Source organism: Chiloscyllium punctatum, chromosome 33 (assembly GCF_047496795.1).
Source record: "Chiloscyllium punctatum isolate Juve2018m chromosome 33, sChiPun1.3, whole genome shotgun sequence".
NCBI lineage: Eukaryota > Metazoa > Chordata > Chondrichthyes > Orectolobiformes > Hemiscylliidae > Chiloscyllium > Chiloscyllium punctatum.
In genome coordinates this window covers 67,939,609-67,959,371 of record NC_092771.1, presented here as the reverse complement: position 1 = coordinate 67,959,371, position 19,763 = coordinate 67,939,609, and the positions used below count along the sequence as shown (strand labels likewise).

Genomic DNA, 19,763 nt, shown 5'->3' with positions numbered 1-19,763 from the left:
CTTTGCTACAAGGAGAACAATCTCAGTTTTTCCAAACCCCTGATTCCCCAATGTCTGTTTGCTCTCTATAAGGTACATATCAGGGTTGTGTTGGAACATTCTCCACTTGCCTGCATCAGTGCACAACCCCCCCCCCCCCCCCCCCCCCCCCCCCCCCCCCCCCAAACAATATTAAAGAAAGTGAACATCCTCCAGGATAAAGTACTGTACCGGAGTGGTTTCCCATCCACCACCTTCAGCATTCCCTTTCCCCACCCTCGAGGCACAGTGGCATCACTGTGTAAAAGATCAAGTCAGCATTGTCCTACCCGACCATAGGACTGCTCTCTCATTAGAGAGAGATGTCTGGTAGTGGTTAACCTGAATATTACCACAGCACATGCAAGGGGAGAGGTTGAAAAGGAGAGTCCATTAATTACGGATGGTTATTCTTGTTGTGTATTAGCAACACACGTCACGTGAACAATTAATGTTAAAAAAGCCCCACAAATTCTGCAACTAAAATCCCCCATTCCTTGAACCATCCTGGTGAATCTCCTGTGCCCCCCCTCAGGGACCCTGCCATCCTTCACAATGTGTGGGCGATCTGTGGTTCGCACAGACCCAGCTGCTGTGAACCCTGTGGGTCATAGAATAGAGCAACAGTTGTACTAAACCTCACTGTATGGAAGAGAGTGAGAGACAGAAATCCTGAAGGCAATTAAAATCTATTTAGGAACACACTTGCAAGGCCAGGACTGGCAGGTCTGTGCTGGAAAATGGGATTAAAATAGTTAGCTGGGAGATTTCTTTACAGCATAAACCCAATGGACCACAAAACCGTTTTCTGTCATGTAGACCACAGACGCGTAATAAAGGAATATGACAAGCCACAATAGAAACCAGGTCAGAGAAGGTGATATGAGAATAGATGATACGTGATTAATTAATGTTTTTTGGAGGAAAATGTGACAGAGGTTAAGCGGGACATTGTGGAGCTCTGGGTGCAGGAATCTGAAATAAAAATGGGTTATCCTGAAGGCTGGAATTAAAGAAAGGCACATCACAGAGATTTGTGAGGGTGGACAAGATTAAAGATAGAGAGTGTGTTGAGACTGGAGGAGTTTAGAGATTGGAGGATGTTGCAGAGATTGAGATGTTTTTGATCCCAGAGATAGTGATAGTTCTGAGGCTAGAGAGGAATTATAGAGATAAGGATGAGTTGTTCGCTTTCCCAACCCGACCTCTTTACTGATAATGATTGTTTCTCTGTCCTCATCTGCCGTTGCCTCCATAGGCCTGCAACAATGAGAATACACAGACAGTATATTCCTGTTAAGGCCAAGGCTGGAAGGCGTCGAGAATGCTGCATGACCTGAGAAATTGGGGCTCTGGTCAAGAAAATGAAGGGAAGATATGACCGGTACAGACCACTGTGTTTGTGTGAATCCCTAGAGGACTATAAGGGCAGTAGGAGTATACTCGCGGGAAACCAGGAGGCAAAAAAGGGGACATGAGATAGCTTTGGGAAATAGGTTTAAGGAGAATCCAAAGAGATTCTACAAATACACTAAAGAGAAAAGAATAACTAGGCAGAGAATAGCGACCCTCAAAGATCAACAAGACTGTCTATGGAACAGCAGGAGGTGGGAGAGATTCTATAAGTATTTCATGTCAGTTTGTACTGAAAGGGGATATGGAAGTTAGAGATGTTGGAGAAATAAATAGTGATAACTTGGCAAGTGTACATATTACAGAGGAGGAGGTACTGGATGTCTTAAAACACATAAAGGTGGATAAATCCCTGGAATCTGATCAGGTGTATCCCAGAACTTTGTGGGTAATGAGGGAAGCTTTTGCTGGGCCCCTCGCTGCGATATTTGTATCATCGATCGCCACAGGTGAGGTGCTGGAAGATGGGTGCCATTATTTGAGAAAGGTGGTAAGGAAAAGCCAGGGAACTATAGACCGGTGAGCCTGAAGTCAGTGGTAGAGAAGTTGTTGGAAGGGATTCTCTGGGACAGGATTTACATGTCATTGGAAAAGCAAGAAATTATTAGGGAGAGTCAACATAGCTTTGTGCATTGAAATCATTAACTTGGACTTGAGAAAGACACAAGGTTTCACATAACACACTGGTTAGCAGGTTCAATACCATAGAATACTGGCAGAACTAGCTGTTTGGATATGGAATTTGCTGGAAGGTCAAACAATCATAGATGGACAGCACAGAAACAGAGACCTGTCGGTCCAACCAGTACATGCTGATCAGATATCCCAATGTAATCTAGTCCCCCCGGTCAGCACCCGGCCCATATCCTTCCTATTCATATACACATGAAGATGCCTTTTAAATGTTGCAATCGTAATGGCCTCCATCACTTCCTCTGGCAGCTCATTCCATACACGTCCCACCCTCTGTGTGAAAACGTTGCCTCTCAAGTCTCTTTAAAGTCTTTCCCGTCATACCATAAACCTATGCCCTCTTGTGCTGGGATCCTCCACGCCAGGGAAAAGACTTCGTCTATTTATCCTATCCATGCACCTCATGTTTCTATACACATCGATAAGATCACCTCTCAGCCTCCGACGCTGCAGGGAAAACAGCCCCAATCTATTCAACTTCTATTCAACCCCCAGCCTAGCTCAAATCCTCCAACCCTGGCAACGTTCTTGTAAATCTTTTCTGAACCCTTTCAAGTTTCACAACATCCTTCCAATAGCAGGGAGTCCATATTTGTATGCAACGTTCCAAAAGTGGCCTAACCAATATCCTGTACAGCCACAACATGACCTCACGACTCCTGTACTCAATACTTTGTCCGATAAAGGCAAGCATACCAAATGCCGCCTTCACTATCCTATCTACCTGTACTCCAAGTTCTCTTTGTTCAGTAACGTTCCTCAGGACCTTACCATTAAGTGTATAAGTCCTGCTAAGATTTGTTTTCCCAAAATGCCACTCCTCAGCCATTCACCCATCTGACCGAGATCCCATTGTACTCTGAGGTACTGTTTATCACTGTCCACTACACCTCCAGTTTTGGTGTCAACTCACTAACTTTACCTCCTATGTTCACATCTAAGTCATTGATATAAATGACGAAAGGTGATTCTTGTAACACTCCACTAGTCACAGGCCTCCAGTCTGGAAAGCGACCCTCCATCACCACCCTCTGTCTTCTGCCTTTGAGCCAGTTCTGTATCCAAATGGTTAGATCTCCCTGTATCCCATGAGCTCTAACCTTGCTGAGCAGTCAGTGTTATAGTGGAGGGTGCTTTTTGGACTGGAAGCCTGTGATGAGCAATATGCTGTCAGGTCGGGTACTGGGTACACTGCTTTTTGCCATTTATATAAATGATTTCTATGTGAATATCGGAGCTATGGTTAGTAGGTTTACAATAGACACCAACATTGGAGGTGCAATGGATCACAAAATGATGTACCTCAAAGTACAATGAGACTCCGATTAAATGGGCTGAGGAGTGGCAGATGAAGTTTAATTTGGATAAATGTGAGGTTCTGCATTTTGGAAAAGCAAATCAGGGCGGGACTTATACACTTAATGGGAAGGTCCTGGGGAGTGTTGCTGAACAAAGAGATCTTGGAGTGCAGGTTCATAATTCCTTGAAAGTGGAACCATAGATAGGCAGGGTAGTGAAGAAAGTGTTTGGTGTACTTGCCTTTATTGGTCAGTGCATTGAGTACAGGAGTTGTGACATCCTTTTGCGGCTGTACAGGACATTCATTCAGCCACTTCTGGAATTCTGCTTTCAGTCCTTCTCTCCCTGCTATCGAAATGATATTGTTAAACTTGAAAGGATTCAGAAAAGATGCAAAGATGTTGCCAGGGTTGAGGGATTGAGCTATAGGGAGAGGCTGAATAGACTGAGGCTGTTTTCACTGGAGAATCGGATGCTGAGAGGTGACCATAGAGGTTGATAAAATCGTGAGGGACATGGAGAGGGTAAACAGCCTGGGTCTTATTCCTGTTTAGGTGAGTCCAAAACTAGAAAGCACAGGCATTAGGGAAAAGATTGAAAAGGGATATTAGGGGCAAAGTTTCAAGCTGAACGTAGTATGTGTATGGAATGAGCTGCCAGAGAAAGTGTGGACGCTGGTACAATTACAACATTGAAAAGGCATCTCATTGGATATGTGATTGGGAAAGGTTTCGAAGGCTATGGGCCAAGTGCTGGATTATGGGACGAGATTAATTTAGGATATCTAGTCGGCATGGACAAGTTGGACTGAAGGGTCTGTTTCTGTGCTGTACATCTCTATGGCACTAATAACTTAAAATTAAGATAGGTTTCTCTTTTATGGAGAGTTAGCAGAAGGTCAGACAATTCTCCTTGGAGCTGAGAAGGTTAAGCAGTGATTTCAACCAGGAGTTGATTTGTTTCCAGGGTATTTCATTTACAGAGAGACAGAGTGAGAAATTTTTAACGTCACAATTTTTAGTAACTATTTTCAGGTAACTGGCAAATAATGCAAAGAAAAAATGTGAAGATTATTTTAATCACTAAGTTCTTAGCATCTGCAACAGTTTGACCGACAACTGGATGCAGATTCAGTAGTTATTGTCAAAACAAATTTCAAATTTAACATTTTTAAGGAAGGATTTGGAGGGCTATGTCCAAATGGGAGGTGAGTTGGGACTGACTGGCACCATCTCCAGAGGGAGAGAGTACAGCCCCAATGGGCTGAATAGCCTCCAGCCCCTGTGCTCTGTCATACTGACCCATTCACTGTGAATGATGAAGCTCATCACAGGGCAGAGCCGTAGAGATGTACAGCATGAAAATAAACCCTTTGGTTAAACTGGTCCATGCTGACCAGATATCCCAACCTAATCTAGACCCATTTGCCAACACTTGGCACATATCACTCTACACCCTTCCTATACATATACCCATCCAGATGCCAAATGGTTTAATTGTACCAACATCCTCCACTTCCCGACAGAAGATTCCATACACGCACCAACCTCAGTGGGGAAAAAAATTGCCCCTCAGATCCATTTTAAATTCTTCCCCTCTCATCTTCAACCTATGCCCTCTCATTCTATACTCCCCGACCCCAGGGAAATGTCCTTGTCTATTTATCCTACCCAGGCCCCTCATGGTTTTATAAATCTCTATGAGGTCACCCCTCAGCCTCTGATGCACCTGGGAGGATCCCACCACTCAGGTCACAATGGGGCCTGGCTGATTGACACAGCTTCAGACCAATAGGAGAGTTGGCGTGATCCTCCAGCCAATGGGAGTGAATGAGGGGTGGGTCCAGCAGGCCAACACATGACCATCAGTTTTGCAGGTGCAGTGTCACTGTGAGGGGGGGACTGAATGTGAAGGAGTGGGAGAGACAGCAGATACTGGGAGAGAGATGGAGTTAGTGTGGACTGGGAAGGTTGATAAACACTGTTTCAGTCTGCTGGACCTGAATTAGATACTCCGGGTAAATTAGAACCAAAAGAACTTCGGATGCTGTAAATCACACACAACAACCAGAAGGTACTGGAAAAGCTCAGCAGATCTGGCAGCATTTGTGAAAAGAAATCAGTTCACATTTTCGATCCAGTGACGCTTCCTCAGGAACTGATGTTACTGAGAAAAAAAAAATCTGTTTTTATGCAGAAGGTAGGGGTTAAGGAGCAAATGATATGTGGGGATAGAGTCCAAAGAGAGAGATAGGAGCAGTTGGACAAAGGAGTGAATAACGATCTGACAGGGGGGAGGGTGAATAGCTGTTTATGGGGACTGTTAGTGGCTCACCATAGGTAATGTGTAATGGTAGGCTACGTAATAACAAGGCCTGGTATGTGGGGTCGGGGGCAAAGACACTAGGACGTGGGAGAGTTCAGGACCTAAAATTATTGAATTTGATGTTGAAGCCAAAGGGTTGCAGGGTCCCCGAGTGGGAGATGAGGTGTTGTTCTTCCGGTTTGTGTTAAAGTGTGGCTCTGGAAAAGCACAGCAGGTCAGGCAGCATCCAAGGAGCAGGAGAATTAATGTATTGGGCATGTCAGCACTTCATCAGAAATGTGGGTGGTGGAATACGGCTGAGAGATAAATAGGGAGGGGTGTTTGGGTTTGGGGGAAGGGAGCTCGGGAGGCAATAGGTGGTTGTAGATGGAGGGTAGTGGTGAGAGGGTGGAATAAATAATTGAGAAGGAAGATGGGCAGGTGGGAATGTTCAAGAGGCCAGTGCCGAGTTGGAGGGTTGTATCTGAGATAAGTTGGGGGAGGGGGAGATGAGGAAACCTTGATGCCGTGTGGTTGAAAGTTCCCAAAGTGGAAGATGAGGTGTTCTTCCTCCAGGTGTTGGGTGGCTCGGATTTGGGGATGGAGGACTTGAGGACTTGCATGTCCTTGGCAGCGTGGTGGCAGAGGGGGTGGGGGGTAGGCGGAATGGTCGGCCACAGGGCGGTGGGGTTGATTGGTGCATGTGTCCCAGAAATGTTCCATGAAATATTCCACAATTTGGCTTCCCGAGAGCAAGGTACACACTAGGTGAGGTGTTTGGGTGGGCAGGGAAATCTATGCTGGATGTGGGAGGATCCAGTGGTGCCTTGGATGGAGGTGAGGGGAAGGTGTGGACACAGGTTTTCCACCTCTTGCAGTGGCAAGCGAAGGTGCTTGGAGTGGAGGGTGGGTTGGTGGGGACCGTGGATCGAACGTGGAAGTCACAGAAGGTATGATCTCTGTGGAATGCTGAAAGGGGTGGGGAGGGAAATATATCTCAGGTGGTTGGATCTGATGGTGGAAAGAGCAGAGGATGATGTGTTGTATCTGGTTGGAAGGTGAGGATGGTGGGATTCCATCTTTGTTGCATTTGCAGGGGTGGGGTTCAAGGGCAGTGGTGTGGGAAGTGGAGGAGATACACTGGAGGGCATTGTTGACCACATGTGAGGGGAAATTGCAGTCCTTGAAATAGGAAGCCATTTGGTATGTTCTGATGTGTTATTCCAGCTTGCATCAAACTTCACTGGAACACTGCAGTAAGCATGAGACAGATGTTGGACAGGGAACAGTCTTGTGTGTTAAAGAGCAGGCAACTGGAAGCTCAGGGTCTTTTTTGCAGGCACAATGTAGATCATCAGCCACCATTTCCACCACCGTCACTGAGATGCGAGAAGGTTCCTGTCTCCTCCATTAACAGATTTCCACCTTCCCACTCCTTTAACTTTCCAAATGTTCCTGTCTCTCTTTGGGCTCTGTCCCCACCTATTATTTACTCTTTAACCCCTATCTCCTGTAGTCCAAAGATCTGTAGGTTCGGTGAATTGGCCCAGCTAAGTTTCCCGTAGTGTTCGGGGATGTGCATTAGTTCAGGGGAAATGGAGAGTAATAGAATAGGAGAATGGGTCTGGGTGGGATAAACTTCGGAGGGTGGGTGTGGAATTGTTGGGCCAAAGGGCCTGTTTCCTGAAGGGATTCTAATTTTCCCAACTGTCATCGGTTCTGAGGAAGGATCACTGGACCCGCGGAAACCCATGGTGTGTGCAGGAGGCGGAAAGGGGAGAGTGGCAGCAGAAACCAGATGAAATGTATCAGTGTAGACTGGGAGGGTTTAGTTACACTCTGGGCAGGTCGTTAGTCTGAATTAGAAACTCTTGGTCCCACGTTTGCAGCAAAGGGGAAGATGGCTTGGGCCTCAGGCAGTGAGAGGTCCTGGGTTATAGCCACCATCTTTATTTGGGGCAAGGTACAGCAAGGAGCATGAACGTGTCCTCTTCCTGGGTGGGGGCGGGGTGATTTGAAGAGGAGCATTTACACATCAAACACATACCAAGAGAAGTGTTTACCTTCACTATTCATCTTGCACTGACTGTGAGCTTTGTTTTTTGAGTTCAGTTTATAGGATATTAATTGAGGATAATTGAGACTGGGATCTCAAAAAAACAAGTTTCTACAGTCAGCGGAGTCCTCAGGATCTGAATATCATTGGGATTTAACTGTGGAACGAGAAAGGTTTGTCTGTTCTGTCTGTGGGAAAATATCTTCAATATTTTTGTCACGCCAAAAGCAGAACGATGTTCAAGTTCATAGTTGAATCACCCTTGGGCTGTGTGTTCAATTCTTGGCCCTGCAGCTGTGGAAGGAGGTATTGGCCTGAGAGAGAGCACAGATTTATCCAAATTACACCTCGTCTTCTTGCAGGAACTGTCAGATTTAGTCTCAATCATCCACTTTATAATGTTAATCTGTAAACTCCCGACTTCCAATTCTCTGCAAATTTCTCGTGGACTCAAATTCCAGCACCATTTCAGGTGGAACGTTCCAGATTCTGACAACTGTCTGTTCATTCAGAAACTGCTGAAGTCCATGTTGACTCTGGGGTTACAAAGGGCTGAGCTGAAAGATGCAATGCTGGTCCTGTGCTCCCATTGAGGTGCATTGAAACAGTACAGGAGGCTGAGGGCAGTGTAGGTGTGAGCAGACAATGAAAATGACAGGGCTGCACTGTGGGGGCTGCTTGGCTCAATGAGAGTGTTTTGGAGTTGGGTGTAAACAGAGTGAGGTGAGACAGGGAGAAGGTGAAGCTGAAACTCCGTTTTAATTCAGGCCTTTCAGAAATTCAGTCCCAATGGGAACAGCCAATTTGTCAGTGATACCTGTGGAGTATTTAAGTTTTTAAAGTATGACATATCAGCTTAAGTAAAGATATTTTTTTGTTATTATAATGGACATGTTTGAAGTGAAGGAAGGTTACTCACTCATTTAAATTCTCTTAATGGGAGTAACTAGATGAATGTAGAGAGACGTTGTGACAGGAGCCCTCAGACCCGTGGTGTGCTCCTCTTGCACAATGTGGGAAATAAGGGCCGCTTCCAGTGTCCCTGACGGCTATTTGTGCAGGAAGGGTTCCCATCTGCAGTTACTGGGAAACTGCTTTTCAGAGCTGGAGCTGTGAGTGGACTCACTGTGGAGCATCTGCAATACTGAGAATGTTATGGACAGTACGTTTAGTGAGTTAGTCACCCTGCAGGTGAGGGTTACACAGGCAGAAAGGGAATGGGTGACCATCAGATCTAGTAAAAGGCTCAGGAAGTGAGTACAGGAGTCCCCCGTTGTTATCCCCTTCTCATACAGATACTGTATACCACTTGGGATTCTGTAAGGGCGGGAATGGGTGGGGTGGCTTCTCGGAAAATCAGCATCAGCCAGGTTCATGACACCACAGAGAGCTCTGCTGATCAGAACAAGAGGAATGAGAGTGGCAGGGCTACAGTGACAGGGGATTCAATAATCAGGGGTACAGCCTGGCACTTCTGTGCCCACAGACATGAATCCAGGATGGTATGTAATCTCCCTGGTGCCAAGATCCATGATATCATGGAGTGGCTGCAGGACATTCTGGAGCTGGAGGGTAAACAGCCCGTGGTGGTGCAACACACAGATACCAACGACATCGCTAAACAGAGGGATGAGGGCCTGAAAGCTGGACATAGGGAGAGCAGAGATACATTAAAATGTAGCTCCTGAAATGTAATAATGTCAGACTTACTCCCAGTGCCATGTGCTAATGAGAGCAGGAATGAGAAGGTAGATCAGCTGGATGTGTGGCTGGGGAAATTGTGTAACCAGAGAAGGGTTATGATTCATCAGGCACTGGGACCGTTTCGGGGACGGACCTGTACCAGCCTGACCGGTTACCCCGGGCAGAGCTGAGACAAATCCGTTGGGACTTTTGCCAGTTCTATTGGTGAGTTTGTAACTAGTCTGGCAGGGGAATGGGAACTAAAGTGTAGGATTATATGGGTCAGATTCAGGACAGGGAATGGGAGGTAGAATATTAGTGACTTTTAGATTAGATTAGATTACTTACAGTGTGGAAACAGGCCCTTCGGCCCAACAAGTCCACACCGCCCCGCCGAAGCGTAACCCACCCATACCCCTACATCTACATCTACCCCTTACCTAATACTATGGGCAATTTAGCATGGCCAATTCACCTGACCTGCACATCTTTGGACTGTGGGAGGAAACTGGAGTACCCAGAGGAAACCCACGCAGACACAGGGAGAACGTGCAAACTCCACACAGTCAGTCACCTGAGGCGGGAATTGAACACGGGTCTCTGGCGCTGTGAGGCAGCAGTGCTAACCACTGTGCCACCGTGCCGCCCACTAATGTAGTTAGCGGCTCAGAAAGTCAAAGGAAAGGAGGATTAAACGAAGATTGAGTCCCTCTTCATCCATCAGTCCTGACATCCCAGGAAGGTGAGTCAACAAAATCTGGAGCTGTTTACATGTCTATGACTCTGTACTTCAGCAAAATGGGGGAAACCTGCAATAAAAACAAAAAGTGCTGGAGATCCTCAGCAAATCTGTCAGCATCTGAAATGGTGACAGATGCAGGAAACATTGCAGCCTTAAAGAAGTGTTCAGATGATCACACCAAGCAGGACAATATCGGTTACACGCTGAGTGCCAGAATGTGGGACTAGAATAAATAGGTGCTTGATGACCAGCATGAATACGATGGGGCTGGAAAGTTGATGTTTAGGGTCAGGGCTATTTATCAAGACTGACAAAGCGTCCTGACCCAAAACACCAACCTTCCTGCTCCTCTGATGTTGCCTGACCTGCTGCACCTCCCCAGGTCCACATTGTACAGACTCTGACTTCCAGCATCTGCAGTCCTTAACTATCTTCCCATCCCAGGACTCATCTGGTGATCCTCCTTTACACTCTCTCAATAACCAGGAGAGCCTTCCTTGGAAAAGGGGAACAAAGGTGTAAACAGTACTCCAGGTGTGGTCTCACCAAGGCCCTTCCAGAAAGGGATCCCTGTCCCCATCTTATCCATAATGGTCATCAAGCGCACGTGCCTGGTGTGATCATCTCAACACTTCTTCAAGGCTGCAATGTTTCCTGCATCTGTCACCATTTCAGATGCTGCCAGACCTGCTGAGGATCTCCAGCACTTTCTGTTTTCTCTGTTATAGAGTATTGAAAGGGGGGATTTGCAGTTGAGAAATTCAAATTGAACTTCATGTTACTTGATCCGTGCCGATCTGAATATCATTGACCTTTTCATCTGGATGGAAAGGTGTGCCTTCTGTCCGTGGGCGAATATTTCAAATGTCCGTGTGACTGGAAAAAAGTACTGAGACAGCCAAGTCTATGTTAGCGTGTGGACTGTGGAGAGAGATTTCATTGGTTTTTGAAAGTCTAAACAATCATGGCACATTTCCCTGGAACAGGTAAGACACGGATTGGTTTTGTATGAGGACAATTAACCATGAAACCAGAAAGACAAAAGGATTCCTGCATCATGGAAAAAGCTATGAAAGTGGGATTGTTGTAATGGAGTGAATTATCGATCATTGATTGTAATCCATTGGCGTTGTCACATCGGTTCCAGTGCCGTGGGGAAACACAAGAAATTTGATGAGTGCAGTGTAGGTTTCAGTTATTCAACTGGAAAGGTGAAGAAGAAATTTGCAAGGATGATGCCAGGTCTCAGGGGTCTGAGTTACAGGGAGAGGTTAGACAAGTGAGGACTTTTTTATTTAGAGCAGAGGAAACTGTGCTTATACAAGTGTATTTTATTTTATAGAATAAAATTTATATATTTTATAGAAGTGTATAAGACCATGAGAGGCATGGGTAAGGTGAATGCAATCGGTCTTTTTCGCAGGGACTCAAGGATTGGAGGGCATCAGGTTAAAGGTAGAGGAGAAAGAATACATGAGAACCTGAGGGGCAACTGTTCTACACAAAGGTGGTATGTATATGGAATGAGCTGCCAGTGGAAGTGGTTGAGGTGGGTATATTAACAACATGTAAAAGACATTTGGACAAATACATGGATAGGAAAGTTTCAGAAGCAGATGGGCCAAGTGCAGGGAAATGGGGTTAGCGTGGATGGACAATCTGATTGGCATGGGCCAGTTTGGGCCAAAGGGCCTGTCTCTGCTGCAGGACGTTATAACTCTAAGTGCATTTGCACTTTCTCCCCCTAACTCTGTTGGTATCCTGGGATGTATTCCATCAGGGCAATGAGACTTGTTTATCTTTAGCTCCATTAGCTTGCCCAGCTCTAACTCTTTCGTGATAATGATTGTTTCTTGGTCCTCACCTTCCTCAGTCTCCTTATCAATTACTGGCATGTTCTTCGTATCCTCCACTGTGAAGACTGACTGCTGTGTACTCATATTCCTGAACCCTGCTGGATAGGAATAACTGGGCACAGAACTCTGAGAGGTCTTCTTTCAGTATTTATTGATGAGACACGGCAGCTCCCTGGATAGTGTACATGCAAAACGCCTTCAGGCAGCATCAGGTAACTCCCCGACTGTCCGATATATGGCTCCCCTTCTTATACCTTTTGTGGTTTGTGACTTTGAATATAGACTGTCTCTCGATATTATCTCCATGGCAACGGCAGTTCAAAAGTCTAGTTCAGTTCAGCACTTTGTGGTTAAACCACACACACCCCCACCCCCATGGCTCCCTCAAGTACCCTGACAGGCACTTCAGTTTCCGTGGGGCTGTCTATCAGGATTCTGATGTGGAGCAGCCGGGGTTGGGGTGGGGTGGACAAAGTTAAAAACCACACATCACCAGGTTATAGTCCAACAGGATTATTTGGAAGTACAAGCTTTTGGGGTGTGCTGTGATTTTTAACTTGATCAGGATTATCTCTATGGTAACAGTTAAGTGCTTCAACAATTACAGAGGCCATATATTCCCCAAACAATAGGTTTCCCTCGAGCAGAGTAAACTGCTATTCTGTCCCTGGGGATAGTTACTCATCACTTTTTATCCCCAATTCAATCACACTTTCTGTTGAGCTTGGAAGTTTTTCCAATCTCCGAATTTATCCTTGGTCTTTGCCAGTTTGTATGCCTTCGACTTCAATTTCATAGACTCCCTTATTTCCTTAGACATGGCAGATTACTCCTTTTTCCTGGTCCTTCCTTTTCACTGATATATATTTTTGCTGAGAAATTTGAAAAATTACTTTGATATTCCTCCACTGTCTGAGAACTGTCCCACAGTAAAGTCTTTGCTTCCAGTCTGCATTAGCCAACTCCTGCCTCATCCTATTGTAGTCTCCTTTGTTTAAGCACAGGATCTTGGGATTGGATTTAATCTTCCTGCTTTCCATCTGTGTTCTAAGTTCACCCAGATTAATGATAAGTCTTTTTATCAGATTACGAGGGGAGGCGATGTTTCCTGGGAGTTTTGGTTTCATTGTCAGTGACCTTGGCTTTGTAAAAAAGTACAGGATAGATATTCACAACAGAGTATTCTGGATGGTGTGAATGTACGACACAGTCTAAAACCAGAAATCACTGTCTCCCCTCAGTTTAAAATTGCAAAACCATTATCTCCTACACGCTTCCTCACTACCTAAGTTTGGAATGCTAATCCACCTGACTATCTGTCATTTTCCGAAAATCTCCTTTGGTGAAGGCGGTGATTTTTGGATTCAGTTTTCCAGTTATTACCGTAAGAAGATAAGCCCTGGGCACAGGAGAGGCAACGCAGTCCTTCGAACCAGCTCCACCATTTAATACGGTGATGATTGAGCTCACCTCGGTCACAGCTGGATTTTCCCACCTGCTCTCTCTCACCCTTCAACTCATTGCAAATTCAACATCTGTATCTCTTCATTAAATTGGCTCATTGTCCTGGCATCCACCGCATTTTGAATAGGAAATTCCACAGATTCACAGCACATTGAGATAGGTACCTTCTTCTTCATGAGAATAGAATAGAGTCCCTATAGTGCAGAAACAGGGTATTCATCCCTCTAATCCACACCAACCCTATGATGACCATCCCATTCAGACCCACCCATTCCCTGTAACCCTACATTTCCCGTGGCTAATTGCCTAACCAGCACATGCATGGACCCTATGAGCAATTTGGCATGACCAATCCACCTAACCTGCACATCTTTGGACTGTGGGAGGAAACTGGAGCACCGAACAAAACCATGCAGACATGGGGAGAATGTGTAAACTCCACACAGTTGCCTAACGCTGGAATCAAACCCGGGTCCCTGACGCTGTGAGGCAGCAGTGCTAGTCACTGAGCCACCTCTGCTTAAAATCTGCTGCCCATTATTAACCTCCCCACCCCGCAATTGGCTGAATGTATATTCCTTACGTCAGAAATCGAGGTGTCTAAGCGGATGTCTCAGTAAATCCCAGTGACAGCCCACATGTCCTGTGTGTCTGATAGGGTATCCTATACACAACACCCTCCAGCCCACACTTTCAAGGGACAGGTCTCCAGAGGCTTCATGGGGACTACAACTCCCACAGTCCCTGAGGCAGGGACCACACAGGTGTGGGGAAACCCACCACTGAACATGTACAGAATGTGGGCGGGATTTGGAGCATGTTCTTTGGGGTAACTAGCGGAAAGCATTTCACACTGTGATTGGCTGGAGAAGGGACGCATCTGCCTATGGTATTGATCAGTTGGGGGGGTGTCAAAGTGACACTACGCCCAGATGGGACCAAGTTCCATTCGCAACTTGTCATAACACTGGAAATTGACCAATGGGAAACAAGGAAGATTCTGACCCATTCTCCCAGTCTGAAGGTTCCTCTTCTGTCCAGGATCTGCCACCTCCCTTTCTGTTTTATTTTGTTTCATTCTGCTGTTGTATTATTGACTTGCAGCAACTGAAGGGAAAGGAAGTGAACCCAGAAAGGGTGCAGACTCTAACCAAGGATGGGAAGTGGTGCCGTGGATCTGTTTATCAGTTACTCCATGAGAATGTAGAGGGTGTACATTAGGGGCAGTAGAGTCAGAATGGTGGGAGAGAGTAAGTGGGCTGGAGGGTTACAGCTTTGGGGGAAGAAAGGGGAAATAGATATTCCAGAGAAACTAGAATTGTCTGTTCTGAATTTCTAATCTATACATATTCCTTTATAGAGGGTGCTAGATAGTGAAGATTTGCAGATTGAAATCTCAAAATCATGTGCAGATAGTGATTAAGTTAAACAACATTTGAAGAACCAAAGATGGAGAATCACTGGGCCAAAATCCTGCAACACTCTCTCTCCCAGCATTGTCGGTCTCTCTGCACCAAATGGACTGTGAATGGTTCAAGACAGCAGCTCACTACCATCTTCGAGGGTAACGAGAGATTGGGAATAAATGCTGGCTGAGCCAGTGATGCCCATATCCTGGAAATGGGTTCTATCTCTAGTTGCTGAAACCCAGTTGATGTTACTGCAGGATGATGAGGGAGGCTGAGTGCATCCTCCAGGAGGCAGCACCATCACATTACCCCTGCCTACATCCACACAGTAACACAGCAACGTCACTGGAACAAAAGGCAGTGAAGCCAAAGGAGGACTTAGATATAGTTCTTCAAGGTAAAGTCATGAAAAGGGATTGGAACGCAGCAGGAACAGGAGACTGAGCTGGATGGTCAGCTGTTTCCCATTGAATGGTGGAGCAGGATTGAAAGGCTGAATGGTCTCCTCCTGCTGCGATCTCCCAGGTATGTATACAGCCATGGAGCCCGGGTAGGAAGAAGGGGGCAGGGATTCTCCAGGAGATTGCACTTCCACAACAGTTTTCAGTGAGGGATGGTTTGATGGATTTTATTTAACATTTATCATTAACACAAGCTTTCTAAATATTGGTTTTAAAACGTTGTAAGAGCTTTTTGCACCGCAAGCAAAATTAAAGAAAATAAATTGAACTGTTTGAATATAACAGTTTTAAAGCTTTCAACCTCCTGTAAAACAAAATCCTGTCTATTCCCAGACACCATCACTTTCCAGCTGCTCAAACTCCAGGGAAATATTCCCTCCCTGTCTGAACCTTTGGTTTGATTTAACAGCTTTTCAGTTCTCGTTCTATGAGCTGTGAAGCATTCTTTTTCCCCATTTTTCCAACCCAGAAATGTTATCACAGCAACCTTCCCACCATCAAAATCATCATTACGCCATTTTGCTTTAGGTTACCATATAATCACCAGCAGTGCAAAAGTGAGGACCGCAGATGCTGGAAACCAGAGCCTAGATTAGAGTGGTGCTGGAAAAGGGCTTTTGCCAAAACGTTGATTTTCCAGCTCCTCGGATCCTGCCTGACCTGCTGTGCTTTTCCAGCACCACTCTAATCTAGACGTATCATCACCAGCAGTAAACCATTTGTGTAACCAATTGAATATTTCCAAGCAAAGCCCATTACGGGCCAAGCAAACCATTACAAGTGACAGAGTGAGAAGGGACTAAATCAAAGTAGAGTTGTGGGGAGGGGGCAGCGGTGGAGATAAAGCACTATATCCCCTGTGGTGCCCACCTCTATCTAAAGGCATCGAGAGGATGGATCCACACTACATGCTCCTTCTCCAGGGACACACTGCTGTGTAGCCTTAGAATAAAATCATAGAATAAAATCCCTACAGTGTGGGAGGAGAGCATTGGCCCATCAAACCCCAGCGACCATCCGAAGAACATCACGCCCAGAGTACTCCATCACTGTAACACTGCATTCCCCATGGCTGATTCACCTAGTCTGCACAATCTGGATCCTGTGGACAATTTAGCACGACTGATCCACCTAACCTGCACATCTTTGGACTGTGGGAGGAAACCAGAGCACCTGAAGGGGACCCACACTATCATGGGGAGAATGTGGGAACTCCACACAGGCCGTTGACCAAGGCTGGACTCCAACCTTGTACCTGATGCTGTGAAGCAGCCGTGCTATAATCCCAATTTAAATCAAAACAGATGATCCCTGCTCATTGTCACATTGCTGTTTGTGGGGACTTACTGCCCAGAGAGACATCCTGAGGTTCAGAAAGTGGGAATGTAAGTTCAGTCACCTCCAGCCCAGTTAATGTGATTAACAACAACAACATCAATACTCCAACAGTGTAATCATGGACAAGGTCCACTCCTGACTCTGATGGACAGTAACATCAGATTCAGAATCCTGCAGCCCACACGGAGCAGGGGGATGACCACTTCCCTGTGAGCACTCACTGGGCTCTCAATTGTGATGAAGACGCAGCAAATCCCTTGTCACACAGAGGGGTGAACAGCTCCTACCCAGTGTGAACACGCTGGGGTCTCGGGGGCAGGATGAATCATTGAGTCTGTATCCCCTGGGATCCACAATCCCCGTTTATTTCCTTCTTCCACTTTCATTCGGGCTATTGAACTCTCGGTTTCAATCCTTTCTACTGTCATGCTCTTCAACATGTCCATGTGGGTGGACTAGAGGCAGCTGGGATTTAATGAAGGGAAGTGGGGATTAGGCGGAAACACGAGGAGAGGTGACAGCAAAGACAGTTCTCATTGTAACGGCAGAGTTTCTCCGTGACACAGTGAGTGGTGAGGCACCTGAGATTGTGGGGGGAGGCAGATTCAATCAGGGATTTGGTAAGACACTCAGACAATGACCTGTCCATCTGATTGTTAACTCAGATAGATAGATAGAAAGATGCACATTTAGATAGCAGCTTTGATGATCTAGTGCAATAAAACATGCTTCCAACCCAATGACTTCAACCACAAATCTCTGAAAACACAAACACAAAGCTTTCTACTTGTACCAGGCTGTCTCTAAGCCTCCTCTTTTCTTGAGAAAAGCGTTTTGAGCTGTTCAGCCTTTCCTGGTGATTATAACCGCTATGTTCCTGTAGGATTTGTGACTGAACCTTTACTTTCCTGTTCCTTGTGAGTGATGAAAGGAGCAGAAACAGTTCCTGACCTGTGAGGGGTTTTGGTTGGAGTATTTATATTTACAAACAGTGTGAAATTGATGTAAAACTGAAGGGAAGGAGTGAGTGAGCACCCACAGAATCATATGTGTGAGTTGAATGAACCTGGCATGAGGAAAATGGGACAACACTCGCAACTAGTTAGAATCACAGAATCTAGTGGGTGCAGAAAGAGTCTATTCTGCCCATCGTGTCTGCAATGACCTGCTCACCCACCCTACCCCCATAACCCCACATTAACCATGGCTAGCCCAACCCACCTAAATTGCACACTGCGACCATGTTAGCATAGCCAATCCAGTAACGTTACACATCTGTGGGAGGGTCACAAATTACATCCAAATGCTCGGAATTGTGGATGAAGGTTCACAAATACTTGACTCTGACACAAATGCTCTGCTTTTCAAAATAAAATCAGGGGGAAACTGCAACCGGAAAGATTTCTGATTATCTCAGGAGGAAGAGAATTCAAAACACGTGCCATTGACCCAGGGGGCGCAGTGATAGTTACAGAGGTCTAGGAACCATCAGAAATGTAACAGGTTGTGAGCAAGGTGGGGGTGAGACAAGGACATGAAGACACTCTGTCACACGGCCGAAGGCAGGAGAGATTAAACAGCAGAAATGGTCGACCCCCCCCCACCCCCCCAAAGGTCACGGGGGATAGAATTAGGGCTGGGAAAGAAACAAGGAAACAAGGTGTGCAACTGTTAAAGAAATATGTTAAAAACAGATTATAAAAGCATAGAGGGCAGAGTACACTGAAATTGTTGCTCTCAATGGTGAGTACAAAAAGCTGTAAAGCCTGGAAGCCTGGGGTGTTTACAGCCAACACATACTCAGGATTGGCCAAATGGGCTCGAACTGTGCTGTAACTTTCTGATAATTTTTTTTTCTGACATTTGTCGTTAAAGTTTGATGACGCTCGTAACTTTTCAAATTGGACTGGAGTTTAATATTCTGGAGACGTGTCAAATAAATCACATTGATCACATTCTGCAGATCTTAGTCCATTACGCTGCATGTTCCAGCATTTCAGTTACATCCATGTCCTGTCGGTGGGACAGGACATACAAGGATGGTGACGATGGTGTCTAAGTCATTGTAAGCTATGATTCTGTGCATATGATTGTGTCAGCTTGTTGCTTGACTAGTCTGCGTTCCAGTTCACCCAATAAGATGTTAGCAGGGTGAGAAACTACAGTTGGAACTCCTCTTCTCGCCATTTCCTTTCTCCTTTTAAAAAATTCCTTTCTCACTTACTCTCCACTTTGCAGACTCTGACACAAGTGTCAACATTGACTCATGACTTTTTTTTTTAAAGGACATGTCTCTACAAGAAAACCAATGGAGGAAAATATATTATTCTTGCATCAACTGCATTTTTAAACAAAAACAATCCTGTTCAATAAACACTCTCATTTCTTTCCCTTCAATTCTATCAAGCGAGCTATTTGATCCCTCAGTTTACCGATCTTAATAAATATCCAATCAATTTCAGAGCAACATGCTTACAAAGTATTGAACCAATGTATCTGTTTAGGTTTTAGCATTAGTTATCAAGTCATTGCCATTACAATAATTGCATAATAATTGGTCTGGGTAATAAGTATACTGAGGTTCACAATTTAATTTATTGACTGTTTGAAAAATGGTACAGTATATCATTTTTTCAGGATTCTAACAGAAATTATTAAAGAATTTGCATGACAATAATTATTATATGGTTTAGTTTATCTTGCTAACAACTACAGTGAAGTTTATATTTGAATTTAATCCAATCTTCCCTCGTACCTATAAAGTAATATAAAAATCCATTTTATTTCCAATCAACACACCTACAAAAGAATCCATTATTTCTGATGCAACACGCACTGTTAAAAATATGACTTTTGCTCATTTGAATGATCTGTGTAATCCCAGCCTTATAAATTTAGAAAAACCTAATTACTTTTCCCTGCAACAATTCTTGTTTATTTTTGCATATAGCACAGTCAAATAGCAAGATGAAATTTATCATTATTCTTAAGTATGCTAATACAATTTTGAAAATCTATATGTTGCTA

General features: G+C 45.1%; 1 long non-coding RNA gene across 8 annotated transcripts in view; it reads left to right on the top strand.

Annotated features, from left to right (window-relative positions):
- The window catches only part of LOC140458573 (uncharacterized), a 52,113-nt gene that overhangs the window by 18,257 nt on the left and 14,093 nt on the right, over positions 1–19,763 (top strand). For 2 of the 8 annotated variants that reach the window (XR_011953572.1, XR_011953571.1), the window contains exon 4: positions 11,632–11,718. The exons of 5 other annotated variants lie outside the window; for them this stretch is intronic. This is a non-coding gene — a long non-coding RNA (uncharacterized lncRNA). Of the gene's footprint in view, positions 1–11,631; positions 11,719–14,890; positions 18,392–19,763 lie in introns of those variants that run through there. One more of the 8 variants, XR_011953575.1, reaches the window with a different exon arrangement.